The 26,848-nt window shown below is 40.3% G+C and overlaps 1 pseudogene; it reads left to right on the top strand.

Annotated features, from left to right (window-relative positions):
* Positions 1-347: 347 nt before the first annotated feature.
* LOC149447385 (uncharacterized) lies at positions 348-2,421 on the top strand (annotated as a pseudogene).
* Positions 2,422-26,848: the final 24,427 nt, after the last annotated feature.

The raw sequence follows: 26,848 nt of genomic DNA, 5'->3' as shown, positions 1-26,848 counted from the left end.
TTGCTGTACAACAGTAACTGAAAACGTATTCATCTGGTGCATTATATAAGAAATACATTGATAGAATTGAATGACAATTGGATCAGAACTACTCATCATGTCTAGTCATTCCTATAAAAAAAAAACCCTACTACGGTCACCATAATAATAAAAACAAAAATGTATACGGTTTAATCAGTTACGTTGTATAGCTATACTTTTTAGTCTGTTGTCACTATTAACACCTGTGTAAACATCTATTTTAATTTTTCATATAGGTGAAAAACTAAGCTGAGTGGTAAACTGAATACCTGTTGTTAAAAAACAAAAAAAACAAAAATCACAGCAAAACTGAGTGTCATTTACAGAAGATGAGTCAAGTAGGAGACAATTTGTATCAGTGCTCTGAGTGCCAGAAGAGTTTTATTTCTAAGTCCAAACTCAATGCTCATCTGAGGACTCACACAGGAGAGAAACCCTTTAAATGTTCGAAATGTGACAAGTGCTTCTCACATAGTCATAATCTTACTCACCACCAGATGACTCACACGGGGGAGAAACCCTTTAAATGTTCCGAATGTGGCAAATGCTTCTCACAAAATTTTTATCTTACTCGCCACCAGATGACTCACACTGGAGAGAAATCGTTTAAATGTTCCAAATGTGACAAGTGCTTCTTTCATAAGAAAAGTCTTGTTACACACCAGAAGACTCACACTGGAGAGAAACCATTTAAATGTTCAGCATGTGACAAGTGCTTCTCACAACGATCTCATCTTACTCACCACCAGATGACTCACACAGGAGAGAAACCCTTTAAATGTTCGGAATGTGGCAAATGCTTCTCACAAAATATTTATCTTACTCGCCACCAGATGACTCACACTGGAGAGAAATCATTTAAATGTTCCGACTGTGACAAGTGCTTCTTTCATAAGAAAAGTTTTGTTAAACACCAGAAGACTCACAGTGGAGAGAAATCATTTAAATGTTCAGAATGTGACAAATGCTTCTCTCAAAATATTTATCTTACTCGCCACCAGATGACTCACACTGGAGAGAAACCCTTTAAATGTTCCGAATGTGACAAGTGCTTCTTTCATAAGAATAGTCTTGTTACACACCAGAATATTCACACGGGAGAGAAACCATTTAAATGTTCCGAATGTGACAAATGCTTCTTTCATAAGAATAGTCTTGTTACACACCAGAATATTCACACGGGAGAGAAACCATTTAAATGTTCCAAATGTGACAAATGCTTCTTTCATAAGAATAGTCTTGTTACACACCAGAAGACTCACATGGGAGAGAAACCATTTAAATGTTCGGAATGTGATATGTGCTTCTCTTATAAGATAATTCTTGTTACACACCTGAGAACCCACACTGGCGAGAAACCATTTAAATGTTCAGAATGTGACAAGTGCTTCTCACTAAAGCATAGACTTGTTACACACCAGAAGATTCACACGGGAGAGAAACTATTTAAATGTTCCGAATGTGACAAGTGCTTCTTTCATAAGAAAAGTCTTGTTGCACATCAGAAGACTCACACGGGAGAGAAACCATTTAGATGTTCCAATTGTGACAAGTGCTTCTTTCATAAGAAAAGTCTTGTTTCACACCAGAAGACTCACACTGGAGAGAAACCATTTAGATGTTCCGAATGTAACAAGTGCTTCTCTTACAAGCAAAATCTTGTTACACACCAGAGAACCCACAGAGAAGAAAAACCATTTAAATGTTCTGAATGTGACAAGTGCTTCTTTCATAAGAAAAATCTTGTTACACACCAGATGATTCACACTGGAGAGAAACCATTTAGATGTTCCGAATGTGACAAGTGCTTCTCTTGCAAGCAAAATCTTGTTACACACCAGAGAACCCACAAAGGAGAAAAACCATTTAAATGTTCCGAATGTGACAAGTGCTTCTTTCATAAGAAAAATCTTGTTATACACCAGATGACTCACACTGGAGAGAAACCATTTAGATGTTCCGAATGTGATAAGAGCTTCTCTTACAAGCAAAATCTTGTTACACACCAGAGAACCCACACAGGAGAAAAATAATTAAAATGTTCAAAATGTGAAAAGTGCTTCTCTTACAAGCAAGGTCTTGGTACACACTAGAGGAGTCACACAGGAAAAAAACCATTTAAACGCTCAGAATTTGGCAAATGCTTTTCATGAAATTGTCATCTGAATACTCATAAAAGGATCCACACAAGAGAGAAATCATTTAAAATGTTTAGAATGTGGAAAGTACTTCTCATGCAGTTCTGTTCTTCTCATACACCAGAGGATCCACACAGGGGAAAAGCCAATTAGATGTTCAAAATGTGACAAATTCTTCTCACAAAGGGGACATTTCATTCAACACCAGAAAATTCACACAGAAGAGAAGCCAAGCGGACAATGTGACAAGGATTTCTCATAGAAGCTAAATGCTAAGACAAATGAAGTTATCCAGCCTAATTAATGAATGTGATATATTTTAAAGGAAAAAAAATCTTTGATCCAGCTTTAGAGCTTTACACGGCAGATAAACCACATAAAAATCTGCATTTAATACTTGTTTTTTTAATAAAACTGCAAATCATATCAGAAGGTTCATGAGGGAAATAGAGAGACACAGCTCAAAGGAGACTATAAGAAACAAACACCAATCCATGCAAGTCTCTGATATAACTAACTCGTGTCAACTTAATGTCGTATTAATTAAAAGCTCATGCCCATGTGAAAGCAGAAAACATTTTTAATATACTATTTTACTATTTTTATATTGTAAATGCATAATGTTGAATGTTGCAGCCATGAAAATACTTTGATTTGCCTAATAAAGCTTAAGTAGATGACTAAATTGCAAATGTGTAAAAAAGATGATTATATGGTGTACATAGTTACATAGTTAGTCTGGCTAAAAAAAAAACAAAAGTCCATCCAATTCAACCATAAAAAAAAAAATAAAACATTATAATCCTACACCCACAGTTGATCCAGAGGAAGGCAAAAAAACAGCAAAGCATGATCCAATTTGCTCCTGCAGGGAAAAAAATTCCTTCCTGATCCCCCGGGGGGCAATCGGATATTCCCTGGATCAACTTTACCTATAAATGTTATATCCAGTTATATTCTGTGTATCTAGGAAAGAATCCAGGACTTTTTTAAAGCAATCCACTGAGCTGGCCAGAACCAACTCTTGAGGGAGTTTATTCCACATTTTCACAGATCTTACTGTGAAGAAACCTTTCCATGTTTGGAGATTACATTTCTTTTTCTCCAGATGTAAAGAGCGCCTCCTTGTCCTCTGTGATGACCTCAGGGTGAATAACTCTACACCGAGTTCACTATATGAACCACTGATGTATTTATACATGGAGATCATATCCCCCCTTATGTATTATACATGGAGATCATATCCCCCCTTCTGTATTATACAAGGTCATCATATCCCCCCTTATGTATTATACATGGAGATCATATCCCCCTTATGTATTATATATGTAGATCATATCCCCCCTTATGTATTATACATGGAGATCATATCCCCCCTCTTATGTATTATACATGGTGATCATATCCCCCTTATGTATTATACATGGTGATCATATCCCCCTTATGTATTATACATGGAGATCATATCCCCCCTTAGGTATTATACATGGAGATCATATCCCCCTTAGGTATTATACATGGAGATCATATCCCCCCTTATGAATTATACATGGAGATCATATCCCCCCTTATGTATTATACATGGAGATCATATCCCCCTTATGTATTATACATGGTGATCATATCCCCCCTTATGTATTATACATGGAGATCATATCCCCCTTATGTATTATACATGGAGATCATATCCCCCCCTTATGTATTATACATGGAGATCATATTCCCCCTTAATCTCCTCTTCTTAGTAGAGCATACATTCAGTTCCTCTAATCGTTCTTCATAGCTGATCTCCTCTGTCTCGTATCAGTTTGGTTGCCTTCTCTGTACTGTCTCCAGTTCCCCAATGTTCTTTTTGTGAATTGTGCCCAAAACTGAACTGCATATTCCAGATGAGGTCTTACTAATGATTTGTACCGGGGGAAATGATATCTCTCTCTCTGGAGTCTATACCTCTTTTAATACAAGAGAGGATTTTGCTCGCTTTAGAAACGATGTACTCAAATGTTTCTGCAAAATAAATATTGTGACTGTACAAATCAATCATGCTTTGGTTTGTTCAGTTTAAAGCAGAGGTCCACCCAAAATTGGAAGCTCTGCTTGTTTGCCTCCTCCCCCCCTAGACTGCCATATTTGGCACCTTCTGGGGGGGAGGAGGGAGCGGGTACCTGGTTTTGACAGGTTCCCACTTCTGGCTTACTTCAATGTGGTGAAGTGAGCCAGATGTTCTGCCCCCTCCTTCTGTACAAATCATTCATACTTTGATTTCATCAGTTTAAATGAAAATAATGTTTTTAGTATTAGATTAGTATACAGTACAAGACTGAATTTTGATCTTTGTAATTTATCTTGGACTGCAGAACCTTTCCCCGCTATATATCACTATATATCGCTATACTACTCACTCTGACCTACAAAGCCATTCACAACACTGCCCCTAACTACCTCACCAACCTGATTCCCAAGTACCACCCTACCCTTACCCTTCGCTCTTCACAGGACCTCCTTCTATCTTGCTCCCTGGTCTCCTCCTCACACGCACGTCTGCAAGACTTCTCCAGGTCCTCCCCCATCCTCTGGAACTCACTACCCCAATCCATCAGACTGTCACCTTCCCTCCTCACCTTCAGGCGCTCCCTGAAAACCCACCTCTTCAGGGAAGCCTACCCCACCCTCACCTAACTGCTGCTCTCCTTCATTCCTCCTACCACTCCATCCCCCACAGCCACTTCCTCCTGTACCACTACCCCCTCCCTCCTAGATTGTAAGCTCGAAAGAGTAGGGCCCTATAACCCCTCGTGTGCTGTTTGTAGTTGCTGTAATGTTTCATGTATTGTCCCCCCCTCTATTGTACAGCGCTGAGCAAACCCTTTGGCGCTATATAAACTCAATGTAATGTAATGTAATATCAAACTAAAAGGGAAATGTTGGTAGGAGTTTATTTGCCAGTCAGAGCAGTGATATTTCAGTTACATGTGGAGCTCCTATGTTAGATTTCTTGCATACAATGGTAATGTTAAGCTGGCCACACTCGGTTCAATTCTTGGCCAGTTCAGCAGAAAGCAGCCTAGACTCAAACCATGCATGGGCAGGCTGAATATACCTAAGTTGATCGATCGACCAACTTGGGTACAGCCAGCCTTTTGGATTTTACCTGCGATTATTTCTAGTGGTTGGTATAATAATCAGTCTTCTCCTGGGGGGGGGGGACTGCTCCTCCAATCCCTGCTGGGAGAAGACAATGGTTCTTCGTGAGGGATTTCCCATCAACACTGTCCATGGTTGCAGGAAAGGAATTTGCTCCATGTATGGTCTGCCTTAGATCTTCCTTAGCTTTTGTGTGTTCCAACATTTTGTTATTTTCTCCATAATACAAAATAAACAAAAAATAACAATATGATGAACAGAATATCCACATAATAAATAATATCAGATGCAGAGAACCTAAACGAACAATACTCAGATATCCCTCAAATAAATATATACATTTTGGGTGGATAAATCTTCAGAATGAAATATATACATTTCTGAGGCAATCACTCCGTGTCTTACATAACATCAATTTGTTGTTTGTGTTAGATAATGAGTTTATGTGAAATCTCCATTAAACACTGTAAATAATATTGTAATTCTGAAGATATTTCAGTTAGAGCTGTATCAGTGTGGGTGTGCAATATGTCTTCCCATAAATTCCTGTTCTATAGATACTATAGTTGTCAAAGGGAATATTCTATTAATTACACCTTCTTTACTGTATAACAGAAGTCTTTGCTGAGAATCCGCTTTCAGACAGTTCGATGCCAGAGTTATTTTATCCAGCAATGGGACCAAACCTGTTGGCTTCACTTCAAAGGATCCCTCATTTAGATATGCAATGAAGGTGGCCAGCCTTTCATGAATACTTACCGTATTTTTCGCTCCACAAGACGCACCTGACCATAAGACGCACCTAGGTTTTAGAGGCAGAAAACAGGAAAAAAAAAATTCTGAACTAATGGACTGCAGACATAGTACAGGAGATGTCCAAAATAGTGTCCACAAATATCCCAAATATATTCACTCTTTTCATCCACTGAAAGGATTGGCTGCTATTCCATCCAAAACGCACCTCGAAATAAGATATGAAAATATCTAGTGCATTACCTCAATAATAATAAAAATAACAATAATCACCCCGTGCAACCAAAATACACTTCAAAAACACTTTTAGTGAAAAAAAATAAAAAAATTAAATTAATTTCTTATAGTGCATATAATCACACACATCAAACTGTGAACACTCTGTGGTCACTGCAAATCAGTGTCTACCATCAACCAGCACACAGTAGTACTAAATACTATTACCCTCTTGTGAGTATTGCAAATGCTCAGACAATATTATGGAAAAATATTCCTCCACCTCATCTTCCAAGATATTTTTTTTCTTTCCAAGGTCCTCAGAGAGATAAACAGGGTCTCAGGACTAGTATTTCAAGTAAATGGATACCTTTTATTCAACACTTACATTTAGAATTAGAATTTTCAGCTCCAGACATGGTTGGAAACTTCTCCAACCAAACACCATGTGTTAACAACCAACAAAATGGCCGCGGCGACACTTCCGGTCTACGTATGTGCGCCTTGACGTCACTCCCTTAACGCGTTTCGTCACTTCCGACTTCCGGATCCCTTCAGGCGAAGTCCGGAAGTGACAAACGCGTTAGGGGAGTGACGTCAAGGCGCACATACGTAGACCGGAAGTGTCGCCGCGGCCATTTTGTTGGTTGTTAACACATGGTGTTTGGTTGGAGAAGTTTCCAACCATGTCTGGAGCTGAAAATTCTAATTCTAAATGTAAGTGTTGAATAAAAGGTATCCATTTACTTGAAATACTAGTCCTGAGACCCTGTTTATCTCTCTGAGGACCTTGGAAAGAAAAAAAATATCTTGGAAGATGAGGTGGAGGAATATTTTTCCATAATATTGTCTGAGCATTTGCAATACTCACAAGAGGGTAATAGTATTTAGTACTACTGTGTGCTGGTTGATGGTAGACACTGATTTGCAGTGACCACAGAGTGTTCACAGTATGATATGTGTGATTATATGCACTATAAGAAATTAATTACATTTTTATTTTTATTTTTTTCACAAAAAGTGTTTTTGAAGTGTATTTTGGTTGCACGGGGTGATTATTGTTGTTTTTATTATTATTGAGGTAATGCACTAGATATTTTTATATCTTTTTTCGAGGTGCGTTTTGGATGGAATAACAGCCAATCCTTTCAGTGGATGAAAAGAGTGAATATATTTGGGATATTTGTGGACACTATTTTGGACTTTTTTTTGGACATTTTTTTGGATTAGTGGGACTTTGTTGCACATTATATGTTTAAAATTTGAAATTGATTTATTTATTGTATTTATTTCTTACAAAAAGGTTGTATATACATTATTGCTCTTTCTAGGGAGAAAGTATTGACTTTTTGAGGTTTATAAGGGTATATATTGATTGAATAGTACAGGAGATGACCAGAGACTGCGGATAGTACAGGAGATGACCAGAGACTGCGGACACAGTACAGGAGATGACCAGAGACTGCGGACATAGTACAGGAGATGACCACAGACTGCGGACACAGTACAGGAGATGACCAGAGACTGCGGACACAGTACAGGAGATGACCAGAGACTGCGGACAGTACAGGAGATGACCAGAGACTGCGGACAGTATAGGAGATGACTGCTGACCTTTGGGGAGGGGGGGAGCGGGTACCTGAATTTGACAGGTACCCGCTCTTACTTCCGTGGAGTTGTTCTTTGATCTTACCTGTTCCTCTATCCAGCCACGCGCTGTCTACCCGGCTTCTGTAGTGTGGGCGCTCGGCGGACAGCCGGATGCCCAGTGCGCATGATCGAGAAGCGCTGCGCTTTGTGATTGGTCCAGCAGTTTCTGGGATCTGTCATGTGTCCCAGGTACCGCCTTACCATTCACAAAGAGCACCGCTTCATGCGCACTTGGGACCCGACTGTCACTCACACTACAGAAGCCGGGAAGACAGCGCGCCGCTGGATAGAGGAACAGGTAAGGTCCCACTGCAGAGCTGAGTGGCCGGCCCGGTATTCTGACACGGCCGCGGTGGAAATACCGGACCGGCCGCTCCATATTCGCTCCATAATACGCACTGACATTTTCCCACCTTTTTTGGGGGGAAAAAAGTGTGACTTATGGAGTGAAAAATAAGGTAATTTCCCAGGAAAAGGTCATGAACCGGCATGCTTACATTCCATAAAGGGTGCACCAAGATTTGCCTTACAGGGGGTTGATGTATGCTAAATACAGGGGATTTGAAGGTAGCCAATTATGAAAGGGAAGAGATTTGCCAACCAATCAGAGATGATCCATGTAATGGAGGAGAGGACTATAACTATAGACACTAGATAGAGACTCTCTGTTTGGAACCTCAGGGACGTCCAGTTCCATGGTAATTATAGAATATATCCCTTGCACTTTTACAGTATATCTAAATGTTTGTCTTATATATTTTCTGTCTCACTGTTTGTATTTTGTAATATGTTTGAGCTTTCTTAATAATCTTTCTTTTATGTAACTAGATTGATTGTTTGTGTTAGTTTAGACCTCCATCCTATTCACCAATAAATTTTGGTTGTTGTGTTAAACCTTTCACTTCTGGGTAAGAACTCTTCATTTACCAAATCATATATTTCATAATCTATAGATTTGGTCAACATAATTGGCGACCATGAAGGGACCCAAGACGGAGAATATTTAATACAACAACCCCGAGATTTGCGTAATACAGGTTAAGGTTATTGGGGTGGTTTTAAACTGAGTCAGTTTGCCGGTAGTTTGGAGGTCACAGCAACCCCATCTAGGTAAAACAGGTACCTTGTGCATTTTTAGTGGGTATTAGAAGAACTCTAAAAGAGGAAGGATAGTCCACATCATTTTTGTTTTATAAATATCCCGCAATTATACTGAAGTAGTATATTAGAAGAACCATGAAAAATCGGTCAATCTAACAGGGAGGATATACAGAGAGGGACCTTTTTATTTGTTACTTTTAGGCTTACCAAGCTTCATGTATTATTTGTGTTGCTTTAGTGTTGGCACGTGTAGGTTTTATCAGGCAATGAAAGAGTCTTTGTTGGTTCAGTGAAAAAATCTTACACTTATTACTTGTTGATTTTAGTTTAGATTCTTTGTTTAAGGTACAAAAATCCTGACTGTAGGATATTTTGTAGGACATTGCAACTAAGCCATTGAAAAGTTGTTCATTTTTGTTGCTGTTTTTAGAGAATTGGTGATATTCTCATTGTTGTCAAAGTAGAAATTTTATAGCAGTAACTTGCAAGTAGACAAGAGTTCTGTTCTTTTATTGAAAGGTTGGAATGTTCTAAGGTATATAACTGCGAACATCTAGTCAGTGAATCCAATATAGATTTCATATTGTATTGAATGGGCATTTTTAAGATCCATCACATTTAGCATACCTTACTTATTATCAGTTTAGACATTTTTTTTTAAGTGGAATTTGTTGGGCTAGTTTTTGTTTGCTAGAGCATCACCCCCACTATTGTTTGTAGTGTGTTTACTGTACATACTCTGTCTCCATCTCTGTTGTTCAGTGTGTCTCCTATGTCTTTTGTCTTTTAGGGACTATTCAGGGCAGATGCCATTGTTCCTTGAACCCCCCTGGTGGTATTCCCGAGCAGGGGCGGACTGACAACTCATGGGGCCCTCGGGCAATAGGGTATCATGGGGCCCCTGTGTCTTTGCCCAAACTCAAAAAAGACTATGAAAAAGGTACCAGGGGCATCTCAAGGGGCCCCCTACTGACCCCGGGCCCTCGGGCAGTGCCCGAGTTTCTAAATGGTCAGTCCGCCCCTGTTCCCGAGTGTAGCTCGGGGTTAACTTTCAGTACCAGAAGCGGTAACCCCAAGCTACACTCGGGAATAGCCTGCAGTGTTGCTCAGGGATTCCCTCCAGCACTTACTTTGTCCTTCGCTCTCGTGATGTCCCCCCTGCAGCGACCCCGGCCATCTCCTCCGGCCGATACCGGGTTCCATTCCCTGCAAGCATCAGGACATATGGGGGACGGAACCGTCGGGAAATTCAAAAATTTTAAAAGCGACATACACTCAATAAGCTAAAATCACACAGTATAACATTACTGTATCAAACCATTTCACTTTGTCCTGCACCCTGTCTGCATTTTTACTGTTCTTTCTGCCTGGAAACTGAGAAAAGTCCATGGCGTCCAAAAAGCGTCCCTTTAGGTCAGAAGCGGTTTTAGAACGGCTAGAGAACAGCGATAGTAAATCAGAACCACTTGCAGAATTGAGTGATAATGATTTGTGGGGGAAATTCGTCATCAGACACTGAAAACGATTCTGCGACTTTGCTCAGTGATGTGCGAACTTGACGCTATATTTCAAATTTCAGTGTTTTTTTGTTTGATTACATTATTGAATTAAATTTATTATTATATTATTTTTTATTATATTATAATTTTATGATTTGTGTTTCAAATTTTTATCATACCCAGGATGTTTACTAGACTCTTGTTTGGACAGATTTCAGAGAGTTGTTCGGACAGATTTCAGTGAGTTATTCCTAAGAATTACAAGTCTACAATTAAAAAACAACATATTTCCATGCAGAACAAAGTACCGCTTTGAGCACAGAAATACTGACATAATCAGACCGCTAGGGAAGTTAAATCTTGTGTCTCAATCCTGTATATGGAATATTCCAGTTTCAGTCCATTGTGATCTGTTTCTTTTGTTGTGTACAGTAGTAGAGTTACTGGAAGTTTGGTGCATCATGGAGAAATTAATGGCTAAGATTGCTAAAGTTAAAGACAGTGTTGCAATGATAAAAGTAATGGAGGAATCTAAAATCCCATGGCAGCAGGCACAGGAGTATGTAAAATCCAAGCTAACTGAGAAAAAATATAGCAAACGCGAGGGAAAGACTGCGTTAATGTTTGGTGTCTGTTGAATGGCTAATCAGTTTGAAAATTTAAAGCTTCAAAATTAATCCCTAAAAGTGGATCTTGCAATATCCAAAAGTGATATTGGTAATTTTAAAGTGTCTATGACAAATTCTGATGCTAGCCACCACCACCTAACAATGGAGAATGAAAGATTGCATGGAGAGATGAAGCAGCTCCCACAAAGGTTGAAGGATGCAGAAAGCAAAGTTAAGCAGTTGTCTGCAACTTCCTATGAAGAGCAGTTTGTTAACTTTTCACATGCAATAGAAAATAATGTGACTCATTTGGGCCTTTCTAAATTCAGCAGCAAATGATCTATATCCAGGGTATATGGTGCATGAATCATTGGAAAGTCAGAATACTATCAGGAATACCCCAGGATCTATTAACCCTTCTGGCGGTATTCCCGAGTGTAGCTCGGGGTAAAGTTTCAGCATCAAAAGCGATAACCCCCCCCCCGAGCTACACTCGGGAATACACTGCAGCGTTGCTCTGGGATCCCTCCAGCACTTACCTTGTCCTGCGCTCCCGCGATGTCCCCCCTGCAGAGTCCCTGGCCATCTCCTCCAGCCAATGCCAGCATCCGTCTTCCGGGTTCCATTTCCTGCGAGTGTTGGGACGTACGGGGAACGGAGCCGGTGGGAAATTCAAAAATTTTAAAAGTGACATTCACTAAATACACTAAAATCACATAGTATTCCATTCCTGTATCAAACCATTTCACATACATTTTGTCCCGAGTGCTTTGTCCTGCGCCCTGCCTGCATTTTTACTGTTCTTTCTGCCTGGAAACTGAGAAACGTCCGTGGTGTCCAAAAGGTGTCCCTTTAGGTCAAAAGCGGTTTTAGACCGGCTAGAGAACAGCGATAGTAAATTAGAACCACTTGCAGAATTGAGTGATAATGATTTGTGGGGGAAATTCGTCATCAGACACTGAAAACGATTCTGCGACTTTGCTCAGTGATGTGCGAACTTGGCGCTATATTTCACATTTCAGTGTTTTTGGTTTGATTATATTATTGAATTAAATTTATTATTATTTTTTATGATTATTATATTATAATTTATGATTTCATGTTTCAAATTTTATCATACCCGGGATGTTTACTAGACTCTTGTTTGGAGAGATTTCAGTGACTTATTCCTAAGAATTACAGGCCTGCAATAAAAAAAACAACATATTTCCATGCAAAAAAATGTACCACTTTGAGCACAGAAATATGGACATAATCAGAACGCTAGGGAGGTTAAGAAGCCAGAAATAGTTGCTAATCAGGTTTCAGCCAAGGCATATTCCCAGCCTAAAGCCAAGCCTCGTGCTAAGCGGCATTTCAATACTTTAAAAAACATAAAATGTTACACATGTGGATTATTTGGCCACATTGCAAGATTTTGTTTGGCCTCTTCTGGTGAAAAGATGGTAAAACAAAATCAATATAGAACAAAGAGGTGTGATATTGAGGTGTACTCACTAAGCTGGGGAAAATGGCCCAGGTGTAATAACTACAAAAAGTCAAGATCATGCATCCCATTCCCAAAGATTATGCTCGAGAGTGAATCTTTACAGGCTGGAATTACCGTATTTTTTGCCGTATAAGACGCACCTGCCCATAAGACGCACCTAGGTTTTAGAGGCAGAAAACAGGAAAAAAAAAATTCTGAACTAATGGACTGCAGACACAGTACAGGAGATGACCAGAGACTGCGGACAGTACAGGAGATGACCAGAGACTGCGGACAGCACAGGGATGACCAGAGACTGCGGACAGCACAGGGATGACCAGAGACTGCGGACAGCACAGGGATGACCAGAGACTGCGGACAGCACAGGGATGACCAGAGACTGCGGACAGCACAGGGATGACCAGAGACTGCGGACAGTACAGATGACTGCTGACCTTTGGGGAGGTGGGGAGCGGGTACCTGAATTTGACAGGTACCCGCTCTTACTTCCGCAGAGTTTTTTTTTAATCTTACCTGTTCCTCGATCCAGCCGCGCGCTGTCTTCCCGGCTTCTGTAATGGCGCTCGGCATGACAGCCGGGTGTCCAGTGCGCATGAGCGAGAAGCACTTGCGCTTTGTGATTGGTCCGGTGGCTTCTGGGATCTGTCATGTGTCCCAGGTACCGCCTTACCATTCACAAAGCGCACCACTTCTTGCGCATGCGCACTTGGCACCCGGCTGTCATGCCCAGTGCCCACACTACAGAAGCCGGGAAGACAGCACGCCGCTGGATAGAGGAACAGGTAAGGTCCCGCTGCAGAGCTGAGCGGCCGGCCCGGTATTCTGACACGGCCGCGGTGGAAATACCGGACCGGCCGCTCCATATTTGCCTTATAAGACGCACTGACATTTCCCCCCCAGTTTTGGGGAAGAAAAAGTGCGTCTTATACGGCGAAACATACGGTAACCTCCTCGGCGGTCTGATTATTTCAGATTTTTGGTGCTGAAAGCGGTACCATTATTTTCCATGGAAATATGTAGTTTTTTTATTGTAGGCTGTAATTTTTAGAAATAACTCACTGAAATCTGTCCGAACAAGAGTCTAGTAAACATTCCGGGTATGATAAAATTTGAAACACGAAATGATAAATTATAATTTAATAAATAATCATAAAAAATAATAATATAATAATAATACATTTAATTCAATAATATAATCAAACCGAAAACACTGAAATTTGAAATAGAGCGCCAAGATTGTACATTGTTGAGCAAAGTCGCAAAATCGTTTTCAGTGTCTGATGAGGAATTTCCCCCACGAATCAATTCTGCAAGTGGTTCTGATTTACTATCACTGTTCTCTAGCTGATCTAAAACTGCTTTTGACCTAAAGGGACACTTTTTGGATGCCATGGACGTTTCTCAGTTTCCAGGCAGAAAGAACAGACAAAATGCAGGCAGGGCACCGGACAAAGCACTCGGGACAAAATGTATGTGAAATGGGTTGAAACAGCAATGTTTTACTATGAAAAATTTGTTTTGAAAAAAATGAAATTTTTTTAAATTTTAAAATTTCCCGCCACCACCGGCGGTGCCAGTATGTCCCGACGTCGCAGGGACCGGAACACAGAAGCCGGATGCCGGTATCGTCCAGAGGAGATGGCCGGGGACACTGCAGGGGACACATCGCGGGAGCGAAGGACAAGGTAAGTGCTGCAGGGACTCCCTGAGCAACACTGCATGGTAAGCCCGAGTGTAGCTCGGGGTTACCGCTTTTGGTACTGAAACTCTACCCCGAGCTACACTCGGGAATACCGCCAGGGAGGTTAAGCAAATGAAACTGGAAAGAGATGAGGTTGTAAAGGAATTCTAAACTTTTAAAAGATATTTAACCGAATCCTCGAATTGGAAAGATAAGGAGGGAATAACTTGCTCATTGGGAACCAAGCAGGAATATAAGCTATATAGAAACCTTGGATAAAATACCAGATATAATGGGTGTTTTACAGGTATATGGTCTGAGTATGTTCTTTTCATTAGAAGAAAGGGTGAATGTCAGTGACCATATACCAATGTAAATGTAACAATGTTGTATTGTTCACTTTTTGTGTGTTAAAGGAAAAGAGTAATAACTTTTGTTTTTAAGTTATATTTTTCAGATTCAGCGAGTTCATAAAAGTGATGTTTTACATAAAAAGATAGGTGTATGCATATAGATGTATATATACATAAATACACATACTCAACAAAGGTAAAGTATATTAGGCTAGGAATACAAACATGGAGATTGTTAATGTAGTTTTATGTATCTTTCCCAAATAATCTAAAGAATGCATTCTAATATATATATATATATATATATATATATATATATATATATATATTGTGAGAACTAGCATCAAATAGTAGAGCTTTTACAGCAGACAGCCACTCGCTTTCTTCGTTTTTAAGGGCCTTTTAACCCAATTTTTTTTAAAGGAAAGTTCCATACAATATGTTTCCCACGCAGGGTATCCACCATCAATACAAATGAAACAAATATTCAGCCTCATGGCTCTCGCAGGTATACAGCCCCTTGCTGCTCTTGCTTCCACCTTTCCTGGGTGGAGCCCTCCTGACTCCTGGGCACTGACCTCCTGTCTGCCAGGGTGGAGCCCAGAACCCTGGTCCTGACTCTAGAAGAAGCCCACACACACCTGACCAATCAGTCTCCTGGCTATTCCCAAAACCTGGTCCGACAATTGGAGATTTCATCCCTCCCAAATCACTTTGAAATCTTCAGGCTCCAGGTCCCAAAATGCACTTTATAAACAAATGTGGAAAGTGAAAAACCAGTTTCCTCTGCATTAAACAAGTACCCTGGAGCCCCTCAACCTGCCTTGTTGAGAATCCCGGGTGAAATATCCTTTCTACGCTGTGACAGGTCGCTACATTGTCATTATATATATATTTGGGTATAAGTATTGCTTAGGACAGAAGCTTACTCCTGTTTCAACTGAATTTCTTTTCTTTCCTTTCTTCTCCTGTTTGCAGGAAACACGTAGTAATCTAGTTGGAATTGCATAAGCTTTCTCAACCCACGAAGTATTCGATTCAATCGATGACTTCAATTAATGGGTGTGTCTATGTGATGTATTGGATGTGTATGAACTGTCTATATGTGGAAAAGGAATACTCTTTTCAGGGGTGTGAACACACCATTGTTTGATGGCCATCAATGAGAACTGTGATCACTTTTACACGCATGCATTTACTGTATTTACCGGCGTATAAGACGACTTTTCAACCCATGAAAATCTTCTGAAAAGTCGGGGGTCATCTTATACGCCGGTATACGGCGAGCAGGTGTCAGGGTGGCACTTTTTCGAGGGGCGGCGCCGCCCCCCCTCCTCCTCCAACGGACACTAAGTACAGGGGTGGGCAGAGGGGCTGCTGTACCTTACCTGGCTCCGGTCCCGGTCCCACGACGATCCGGTCCAGGAAGCGCGGCTGCTCCTTCTTTCAGTTCGGCCGCTCGATGGTCGCTCGGCTCCGCCTCCTCACTGACACTAACGATGGGGCACTATTCCTCCTCCACACTGACACCAAGGATGAGGCACTGTTCCTCCCCCACTGACACCAACGATGGGACACTATTCCTCCTCCACACTGACACCAACGATGAGGCACTGTTCCTCCCCCACTAACACCAACGATGGGGCACTATTCCTCCTCCCCACTGACACCAATGATGGGGCACTATTCCTCCTCCCCACTGACACCAATGATGGGGCACTATTCCTCCTCCCCACTGACACCAATGATGGGGCACTATTCTCCCCACTGATACCAATGATGGGGCACTATTTCATCCACTGACACCAATGATGGGGCACTATTCCTCCCACTGACACTAATGATGGGACACTATTCCTCACACACTGACACTAATGATGGGGCACCATCATTGGTGTCAGTGGGAGGAATAGTGTCCCATCATTGGTATCAGTGGGAGGAATAGTGCCCCATCATTGGTGTCAGTGGATGAAATAGTGCCCCATCATTGGTGTCAGTGGGAGGAGTAGTGCCTCATCATTGGTGTCAGTGGGGAGGAGGAATAGTGCCCCATCGTTGGTGTTAGTGGGGGAGGAACAGTGCCTCATCGTTGGTGTCAGTGTGGAGGAGGAATAGTGTCCCATCGTTGGTGTCAGTGGGGGAGGAACAGTGCCTCATCCTTGGTGTCAGTGTGGAGGAGGAATAGTGCCCCATCGTTGGTGTTAGTGGGGGAGGAACAGTGCCTCATCGTTGGTGTCAGTGTGGAGGAGGAATAGTGTCCCATCGTTGGTGTCAGTGGGGGAGGAACAGTGCCTCATCCTTGGTGTCAGTGTGGAGGAGGAATAGTGCCCCATCGTTAGTGTCAGTGAGGAGGCGGAGCCGAGCGACCATCGAGCTGCCAAAAATTTAGAAAAAAGTGTTTTTCTTATAATATTTTGCAAATAAATAATATTTCTTCATAAATCTTGGCCAAAATTTATTTGGTTATCTTTTTAGTAAAAAAAACAAAAACAAATTAGTTTATAACCAAAAATTATAATTTTTCAAACTTTTTTTTTGCATTGTTTTTTATTTTTTTTATATTTGTTTTTTTTTTTTAACATACTGTCACCCTAGCAGTACAGTGTCACTATAGTGACATTGTACTGCTTGTGGGGGGGTGATGAAAAATTTTTTTTTTCTACACTGATTGCTTTTATACCCATAAAGGCTGCAAAAGCAAACATTTCTCCTCTCTGGCTGCATTCCTGCAGCCACTGAGAAATACCGTGCGAGCTGTGATTGGTCACAGCTTGTCACATGGTACAAAGCTGTTGTGAATGGCCCTGTACCATGTGACCTCTGTGATCATTCACAGATTTCACATGTAAGCAATGATGTCAGAAGTGAAATCATTGCTTACTACTATTCATGTGATCACTGATTGGCCAATCAGTGATCACATGATCGGAACCTGGCACAGAGGTCCCGAACAGCGATCGGTGTTCCGCTGTGTCCCAGGGAGCTCGCACAGGCTAAAATGGTGGGCTCCATTTATGAACGGCAACCCAATCCTGCACTGCTCCCATCCGGCAATTTATATACATGGGCCGGACGGGAAGTGGTTAACAACCAGTGAATAGTTCGCACAGAGGTCCTGAACAGCCTCCGGACCCAGCGGGCACCGGATCGCGGTGCCGCACGGTCCCAGGGAGCGGACACAGCTTGAAAACGCGGGCGCTGTTTATGAACTGCAACCGGCCCCTGCACTGCTCCTGTCCGGCCATTTATGTACATGGGTCACAGGGGAAGTGGTTAAGGAGAAGCCTCTGAATTGCTTCAATTAATGGTAGTTGGGACAAACTAAATCTCTAAAAAAAATAAAGTTTTTTCTCCTCTCTACTTTTAAATTATTTTTTTTGTGTCCCTGCCTTGCTAAGTGAGTTTAAAAGGGATCAATTTACTTACTGTAGGAGAGGATTGGCTTGTGCTAAGTCACTGTATAACAGTTTGCATTTTGTTTTTTGGAGACTGAATACAGATTCAATGCTCCCTTACAAGTTAAAGAGAAAGGGGTAGGATAAATGTCATGCCGAGTCAGCATTAAATCTGTAGCTTTTTCTTTCTGTCTATCCATTTAGCACAATTTTTCTTCCTGGGTGCTTCATAAGTTGTTTGGTTTTGCTATGGTGAAATAAAAAAAAAAAAAAATGCAATAACTACCGTATTTTTCGCTCCATAAGACGCACCTAGGTTTTAGAGGCAGAAAACAGGAAAAAAAAAATTCTGAACTAATGGACTGCAGACATAGTACAGGAGATGACCAGAGACTGCGGACACGGTACAGGAGATGACCAGAAACTGCGGACACAGTACAGGAGATGACCAGAGACTGCGGACATAGTACAGGAGATTACCAGAGACTGCGGACACGGTACAGGAGATGACCAGAGACTGCGGACACGGTACAGAGGATGACCAGAAACTGCGGACACGGTACAGGAGATGACCAGAGACTGCGGACACAGTACAGGGGATGACCAGAGACTGCGGACACGGTACAGGAGATGACCAGAGACTGCGGACACAGTACAGGAGATGACCAGAGACTGCGGACACAGCACAGGGGATGACCAGAGACTGCGGACAGCACAGGGATGACCAGAGACTGCGGACAGTACAGGAGATGACTGCTGACCTTTGGGGAGGGGGGGAGCGGGTACTTGAATTTGACAGGTACCCGCTCTTACTTCCATGGAGTTGTTCTTTGATCTTACCTGTTCCTCTATCCAGCCGCGCGCTGTCTTCCCGGCTTCTGTAGTGTGGGCGCTCGGCAGACAGCCGGATGCCCAGTGCGCATGAGCGAGAAGCGCTGCGCTTTGTGATTGGTCCGGCGGCTTCTGGGATCTGTCATGTGTCCCAGGTACCACCTTACCATTCACAAAGAGCACCGCTTCTTGCACATGCGCACTTGGCACCCGGCTGTCACGCACACTACAGAAGCCGGGAAGACAGCGCGCCGCTGGATAGAGGAACAGGTAAAGTCCCACTGCAGAGCTGAGCGGCCGGCCCGGTATTCTGACACGGCGGCGGTGGAAATACCATAAGACGCACTGACATTTTCCCCCCTTTTTTGGGGGGAAAAAGTGCGTCTTATGGAGCAAAAAATACGGTAAGTTCAAAGGGCACTGCTTGAGTATCATATAGATATACTTGAGATGAGATTCCTAGTGATTGGCAGTTTGCGGGTATAGTATAGTACAATGGTACTTAAGTGTAGTTTAGTTGGATGATTACTGAAGCCTCAAGTAACAGGTGACATTACAATTCTTCTCTATATTCTGAAATGAGTTTCACTCACCCTGTCAAAAAATATGTCAGCAGCTACAAAAACTGTAGCTGCTGACTTTTAAAAAACAGCTCACGGTGTGTTCCCCGCAGCTCGATTCACCGGCCATCCTGTATTCCAGGAGGCCGGCATCTTCAGAGTGGGCACCCAGCTGTGATAGCTTGCAGCGAGTAGCGGTGCGTTTCATGAATGGTCCTGTAGTCTTCTGGGACCTGTCACGTGTCCCAAAAGACTACAGGGAGGACACCTTCTGCTTCCGATCACCTAGGCAACCTGAGAGCCGCAGGACTACAAGTTCCATCATGCCTCTGCAAGTCATAGCTGTAACTGTCAGTTTTGAAATCTTTGCAATGCCTCATGGGAAATGTAGTTCCACAACAGAATAGAGAGCCGCAGGTTGCCTACCCCTGGCCTAGGCGATCGGACCAGAGTGGGATCGGGTACCTGTCAAATTCAGGTACCCACTCCCCAAAGGTGCCAATCCTTAATGGGGAGCAGTCCCCTTTTGGGTGGAGCTCCACTTTAAATTATTTTGTCTTATATGACACTGCCTACTCTGCTCTGGAACTCTTCCCTAGCCTGATAAAGGTATGACCTCATCCTTAGCCTGCTAAAGTCATGGCTCATACAGTAGCTACACCCAGTAGCAAAGGGTGGAATTCAGTGCACAAATATTTGGCACCAGCCAAGGCTTTAGCCCACCAGGGTTTGTATAACTGGACACAGATTCCAGTAAAAGCATACAGTGGTGAGTTGTGATGGTAATAAGATCCCCAATGGAAACATGAAGGGTCACACACACACAATGGCTATCAGCAGAAGGTGGGGCATTGCTTTCAGGCTTATGATAATGGATGGAGACAGAGGGTGTTTTAAAACCAGAGAAACTGGCTGAAGGTGGTAACCATCCAAATTGTTAATGTGACAATGTAAAAGGGTCTCATGAGTATGCCACATCTATAGCAATTGTCAACAATGGTCCATAATAATCAGAAGTACTAGATAAACATCACTTTGAATGAATCTGTCTTACAAGTACTCTTGAGGAAACCTGTGTTTTCCTTTATTGTATTTGGGCCCACAATAATAAAGCATAAGTATACCTTCAGAAAGCCAGGAAAGTTGATCCACAGGCCTCTACTGAATACACTGTACCAAATGAAAATCACCATGGAAGGATGTCACAGAAGCAAGTGCAACGTGATCAAAACGGCATTATGGACTTAATATTATGGGACTGTTGAGAAACAAGATCCTCAGTATTTCGGTTTTGTCTCTTATTATTAATATGAACTTATTACATCCAACACAAGTTATGAACTGCAAATATTGAGATCCAGAAATGTGGATTGTTGAGATGGAGTTTGAAGAGTCTTCTTTTTTTTATTTCAGAAGGCAACGATAAAATTCTGAATATTAAAGATTACACATGAATCATTATTTTAGGTGTGGCGGACTGTTAGATGAGTTTGTGAAATCTCCATAAAACACTGTAAATAATATTGTAATTCTTTAGATATTTCAGTTAGAGCTGTATCAGTGTGGGTGTGCAATATGTCTTCCCATAAATTCCTGTTCTATAGATACTATAGTTTCAAAGGGAATATTCTATTAATTACACCTTCTTTACTGTATAACAGAAGTCTTTGCTGAGAATCCTCTTTCAGACAGTTCAGTGCCAGAGTTAGTTTATCTAACAATGGGACCAAACCTGTTGGCTTCACTTCAAAGGATCCCTCATTTAGATATACAATGAAGGTGACCAGCCTTTCATGAATACATAGTTTCCCAGGAAAAGGTCATGAACCGGCATGCTTACATTCCATAAAGGGTGCACCAAGATTTGCCTTACACGGGGGTTGGTGTATGCTAAATACAGGGGATTTGAAGTTAGCCAATAATTAAAGGAAATAGATTTGCCAACCAATCAGAGATACTCCATGAAAATTAATGGAGGAGAGGACTATAACTTTAAACACTAGATAGAGAGAGACTCTCTTTTTGGAACCTCAGGGACGTCCAGGTCCATGGTAGTTATGGAATATATCCCTTACACTTTTACAGTATGTCTAAATGATTGTCTGATATCTTTTCTGTCTCACTGTTTGTATTTTGTAATATGTTTGAGCTTTCTTAATAATCTTTCTTTTATGTACGGTAACTAGATAGATTGTGTTAGTTTAGACCTCCATTCTATTCACCAATAAATTTTGGTTGTTGTGTTAAACCTTTCACTTCTGGGTAAGAACTCTTCATTTACCAAATCATATCAGAGAAATATTATATGTCATAATTAGAGATGAGCGAATCGAACCAGGCGAAGTGGAATTCGTTTCGAATTTCAGGAAAAATTCGATTTGCGTCGAATCCGAATATTTGTATAATTCGGGTGTGCGAATCGGATTTTTCCCGATCAGCCGGCAAAAGTGTCCCTGCAGAGAGCTCCGCTATTTCTGACAGTTCTCTGACAGTTCCTTCACATGTACAGCGGTTGAAACATTGTATCTATTTGTTTCCATTTAGGATACAGATGTTTTTATTCAGAAATAAATAGATACAATGTTTCAACCGCTGTACATGTGAAGGAACTGTCAGAGAACTGTCAGAAATAGCGGAGCTCTCTGCAGATACACTTTTTGCTGTACTGGAATACTTCTTCTTTTCATTCTTCTTTTCATTCTTCTCATTCTTCTTTTCATTCTTCTTTTCATTCTTCTTCTCATTCTTCTTTTCATTCTTCTTCTTCTTTTCATTCTTCTTTTCATTCTTCTCATTCTTCTTTTCTTCTTTTCATTCTTCTCATTCTTCTTTTCTTCTTCATGAAAAGAAGAATGAGAAGAAGAATGAAAAGAAGAATGAAAAGAAGAATGAAAAGAAGAATGAGAAGAATGAAAAGAAGAATGAAAAGAAGAAGAAGAAGAAGAATGAAAATAAGAAGAATGAAAAGAAGAATGAAAAGAAGAAGAAGAATCTTTTCATTCTTCTCATTCTTCTTTTCATTCTTCTTTTCATTCTTCTTCTTCTTTTCATTCTTCTTTTCATTCTTCTTCTTCTTCTTCTTTTCATTCTTCTTTTCATTCTTCTTCTTCTTCTTCTTTTCATTCTTCTTCTTCTTCTTCTTTTCATTCTTCTCATTCTTCTTTTCATTCTTCTCATTCTTCTTTTCATTATTCTTCTTCTTTTCATTCTTCTTTTCATTCTTCTTCTTCTTCTTTTCATTCTTCTTTTCATTCTTCTTCTTCTTCTTTTCATTCTTCTTCTTCTTTTCATTCTTCTTTTCATTCTTCTTTTCATTCTTCTTCTTTTCATTCTTCTTCTTTTCATTCTTCTTTTCATTCTTCTCATTCTTCTTTTCATTCTTCTTTTCATTCTTCTTCTCATTCTTCTTTTATTCTTCTTTTATTCTTCATGAAAAGAAGAATGAGAAGAAGAATGAAAAGAAGAAGAAGAATGAAAAGAAGAAGAAGAATGAGAAGAAGAATGAAAAGAAGAATGAGAAGAAGAATGAAAAGAAGAATGAAAAGAAGAATGAAAAGAAGAATGAGAAGAATGAAAAGAAGAAGAATGAAAAGAAGAATGAAAAGAAGAATAATCTTTTCATTCTTCTCATTCTTCTTTTCATTCTTCTTCTTCTTCTTTTCATTCTTATTCTTTTCATTCTTCTTTTCATTCTTATTCTTTTCATTCTTCTTTTCATTCTTATTCTTTTCATTCTTCTTTTCATTCTTCTTCTTTTCATTCTTCTTTTCATTCTTCTTTTCATTCTTCTCATTCTTCTTTTCTTCTTCATGAAAAGAAGAATGAAAAGAAGAATGAAAAGAAGAAGAATGAAAAGAAGAATGAAAAGAAGAATGAAAAGAAGAAGAAGAATGAAAAGAAGAATGAAAAGAAGAATCTTTTCATTCTTCTCATTCTTCTTTTCATTCTTCTTTTCATTCTTCTTTTCATTCTTCTTTTCATTCTTCTTCTTCTTCTTTTCATTCTTCTTCTTCTTCTTTTCATTCTTCTTCTTCTTTTCATTCTTCTTTTCATTCTTCTTCTTCTTTTCATTCTTCTCATTCTTCTTTTCATTCTTCTTCTTCTTCTTTTCATTCTTCTTCTTTTCATTCTTCTTCTTCTTTTCATTCTTCTTCTTTTCATTCTTCTTCTTCTTCTTTTCATTCTTCTTTTCATTCTTCTTCTTCTTCTTTTCATTCTTCTTCTTCTTCTTTTCATTCTTCTTTTCATTCTTCTCATTCTTCTTTTCATTCTTCTCATTCTTTTTTTCTTCTTCATGAAAAGAAGAATGAGAAGAAGAATGAGAAGAATGAAAAGAATGAAAAGAAGAAGAATGAAAAGAAGAAGAATCTTTTCATTCTTCTCATTTTTCTTTTCATTCTTCTTTTCATTCTTCTTCTTCTTTTCATTCTCTCTTCTTCTTTTCATTCTTTTTTTCATTCTTCTTCTTCTTTTCATTCTTCTTCTTCTTTTCATTCTTCTCATTCTTCTTTTCATTCTTCTTCTTCTTTTCATTCTTCTTCTTCTTTTCGTTCTTCTTTTCATTCTTCTTCTTCTTCTTTTCGTTCTTCTTCTTTTCGTTCTTCTTCTTCTTCTTCTTCTTCTTCTTTTCATTCTTCTTCTTCTTTTCATTCTTCTTTTCATTTCTTCTTCTTCTTTTCATTTCTTCTTTTCATTCTTCTCATTCTTCTTTTCATTCTTCTTTTCATTCTTCTTTTCATTCTTCTTTTCTTCTTCATGAAAAGAAGAATGAAAAGAAGAAGAAGAATGAAAAGAAGAATGAGAAGAAGAAGAATGAAAAGAAGAATGAAAAGAAGAAGAAGAAGAATCTTTTCATTCTTCTCATTCTTCTTTTCATTCTTCTTTTCATTCTTCTTCTTCTTTTCATTCTTCTTCTTCTGTTCATTCTTCTTTTCATTCTTCTTCTTCTTTTCATTCTTCTTCTTCTTTTCATTCTTCTGTTCATTCTTCTTCTTCTTTTCATTCTTCTTCTTCTTCTTTTCATTCTTCTTCTTCTGTTCATTCTTCTGTTCATTCTTCTCATTCTTCTTTTCATTCTTCTCATTCTTCTTTTCATTCTTCTTTTCATTCTTCTCATTCTTCTTTTCTTCTTCATGAAAAGAAGAATGAAAAGAAGAAGAATGAGAAGAATGAAAAGAAGAAGAATGAAAAGAAGAAGAATGAAAAGAAGAAGGAAAAGAAGAAGAAGAATCTTTTCATTCTTCTCATTCTTCTTCTCATTCTTCTTCTTCTTCTTTTCATTCTTCTTCTTCTTTTCATTCTTTTCATCCTACTTCTTCATCCTCTTCTTCTTCTTCTGAGGATGAGGATGAAGAAGAAGAAGAAGAAGTAGGATGAAAATAAGAAGAATTCCAAGCCGGCAAAAAGTGTATCTGCAGAGCTCCTCTAAGTGTATCTGCAGAATAGAGGAGCTCTGCAGATACACTTTTTGCCGGCTTGGAATTCTTCTTATTTTCATCCTACTTCTTCTTCTTCTTCTTCATCCTCATCCTCAGAAGAAGAAGAAGAGGATGAGGATGAAGAGGAAGAAGAAGAAGAAGAAGTAGGATGAAAATAAGAAGAATTCCAAGCCGGCAAAAAGTGTATCTGCAGAGCTCCTCTATTCTGCAGATACACTTAGAGGAGCTCTGCAGATACACTTTTTGCCGGCTTGGAATTCTTCTTATTTTCATCCTACTTCTTCTTCTTCTTCTTCTTCCTCATCCTCATCCTCAGAAGAAGAAGAAGAGGATGAGGATGAAGAAGAAGAAGAAGTAGGATGAAAATAAGAATTCCAAGCAGGCAAAAAGTGTATCTGCAGAGCTCCGCTAAGTGTATCTGCAGAGCTCCGCTATTTCTGACAGTTCTCTGACATTCACTCCATACAGCGGTTGAAACATTGTATCTATTTGTTTCCATAAATGGAAACAAATAGATACAATGTTTCAACCGCTGAGCTCTGCAGATACACTTAGCGGAGCTCTGCAGATACACTTAGCGGAGCTCTGCAGATACACTTAGCGGAGCTCTGCAGATACACTTTTTGCCGGCTTGGAATTCTTCTTATTTTCATCCTACTTCTTCTTCTTCTTCTTCTTCTTCCTCTTCATCCTCATCCTCATCCTCTTCTTCTTCTGAGGATGAAGAAGAAGAAGAAGAAGTAGGATGAAAATAAGAAGAATTCCAAGCCGGCAAAAAGTGTATCTGCAGAGCTCAGCGGTTGAAACATTGTATCTATTTGTTTCCATTTATGGAAACAAATAGATACAATGTTTCAACCGCTGTATGGAGTGAATGTCAGAGAACTGTCAGAAATAGGCTATTTCTGACAGTTCTCTGACATTCACTCCATACAGCGGTTGAAACATTGTATCTATTTGTTTCCATTTATGGAAAAAGCCGGCAAAAAGTGTATCTGCAGAGCTCCGCTAAGTGTATCTGCAGAGCTCCGCTAAGTGTATCTGCAGAGCTCCGCTAAGTGTATCTGCAGAGCTCCGCTAAGAAATAGCGGAGCTCTGCAGATACACTTTTGCCGGCTTGGAATTCTCCTTCTTCTCATCCTTCTTCTTCTTCTCATCCTTCTTCTTCTTCTCATCCTTCTTCTTCTTCTCATCCTTCTTCTTCTTCTCATCCTTCTTCTTCTTCTCATCCTTCTCCTTCTTCTCATCCTTCTCCTTCTTCTCATCCTTCTCCTTCTTCTCATCCTTCTCCTTCTTCTCATCCTTCTCCTTCTTCTCATCCTTCTCCTTCTTCTCATCCTTCTCCTTCTTCTCATCCTTCTCCTTCTTCTCATCCTTCTCCTTCTTCTCATCCTTCTCCTTCTTCTCATCCTTCTCCTTCTTCTCATCCTTCTCCTTCTTCTCATCCTTCTCCTTCTTCTCATCCTTCTCCTTCTTCTCATCCTTCTTCTTCTTCTCATCCTTCTTCTTCTTCTCATCCTTCTCCTTCTTCTCATCCTTCTCCTTCTTCTCATCCTTCTCCTTCTCCTTCTTCTCATCCTTCTCCTTCTCCTTCTTCTCATCCTTCTCCTTCTTCTCATCCTTCTCCTTCTCCTTCTTCTCATCCTTCTCCTTCTCCTCATCCTTCTCCTTCTCCTTCTCCTCATCCTTCTCCTTCTCCTCATCCTTCTCCTTCTCCTCATCCTTCTCCTTCTCCTCATCCTTCTCCTTCTTCTCATCCTTCTCCTTCTTCTCATCCTTCTCCTTCTCCTCATCCTTCTCCTTCTCCACATCCTTCTCCACATCCTTCTCCTTCTTCTCATCCTTCTCCTTCTCCTTCTTCTCATCCTTCTCCTTCTTCTCATCCTTCTCCTTCTCCTTCTCCTCATCCTTCTCCTTCTCCTCCTCATCCTTCTCCTTCTCCTTCTTCTCCTCATCCTTCTCCTTCTCCTT

This window comes from Staurois parvus, unplaced genomic scaffold (assembly GCF_062004578.1).
Source record: "Staurois parvus isolate SC_StPar_1 unplaced genomic scaffold, SC_StPar_1.0 ptg000689l, whole genome shotgun sequence".
In the NCBI taxonomy this organism is placed as follows: Eukaryota; Metazoa; Chordata; class Amphibia; order Anura; family Ranidae; genus Staurois; species Staurois parvus.
The sequence above is the reverse complement of the archived record's forward strand: the minus strand, read 5'-3'. Positions and strand labels throughout refer to the sequence as shown.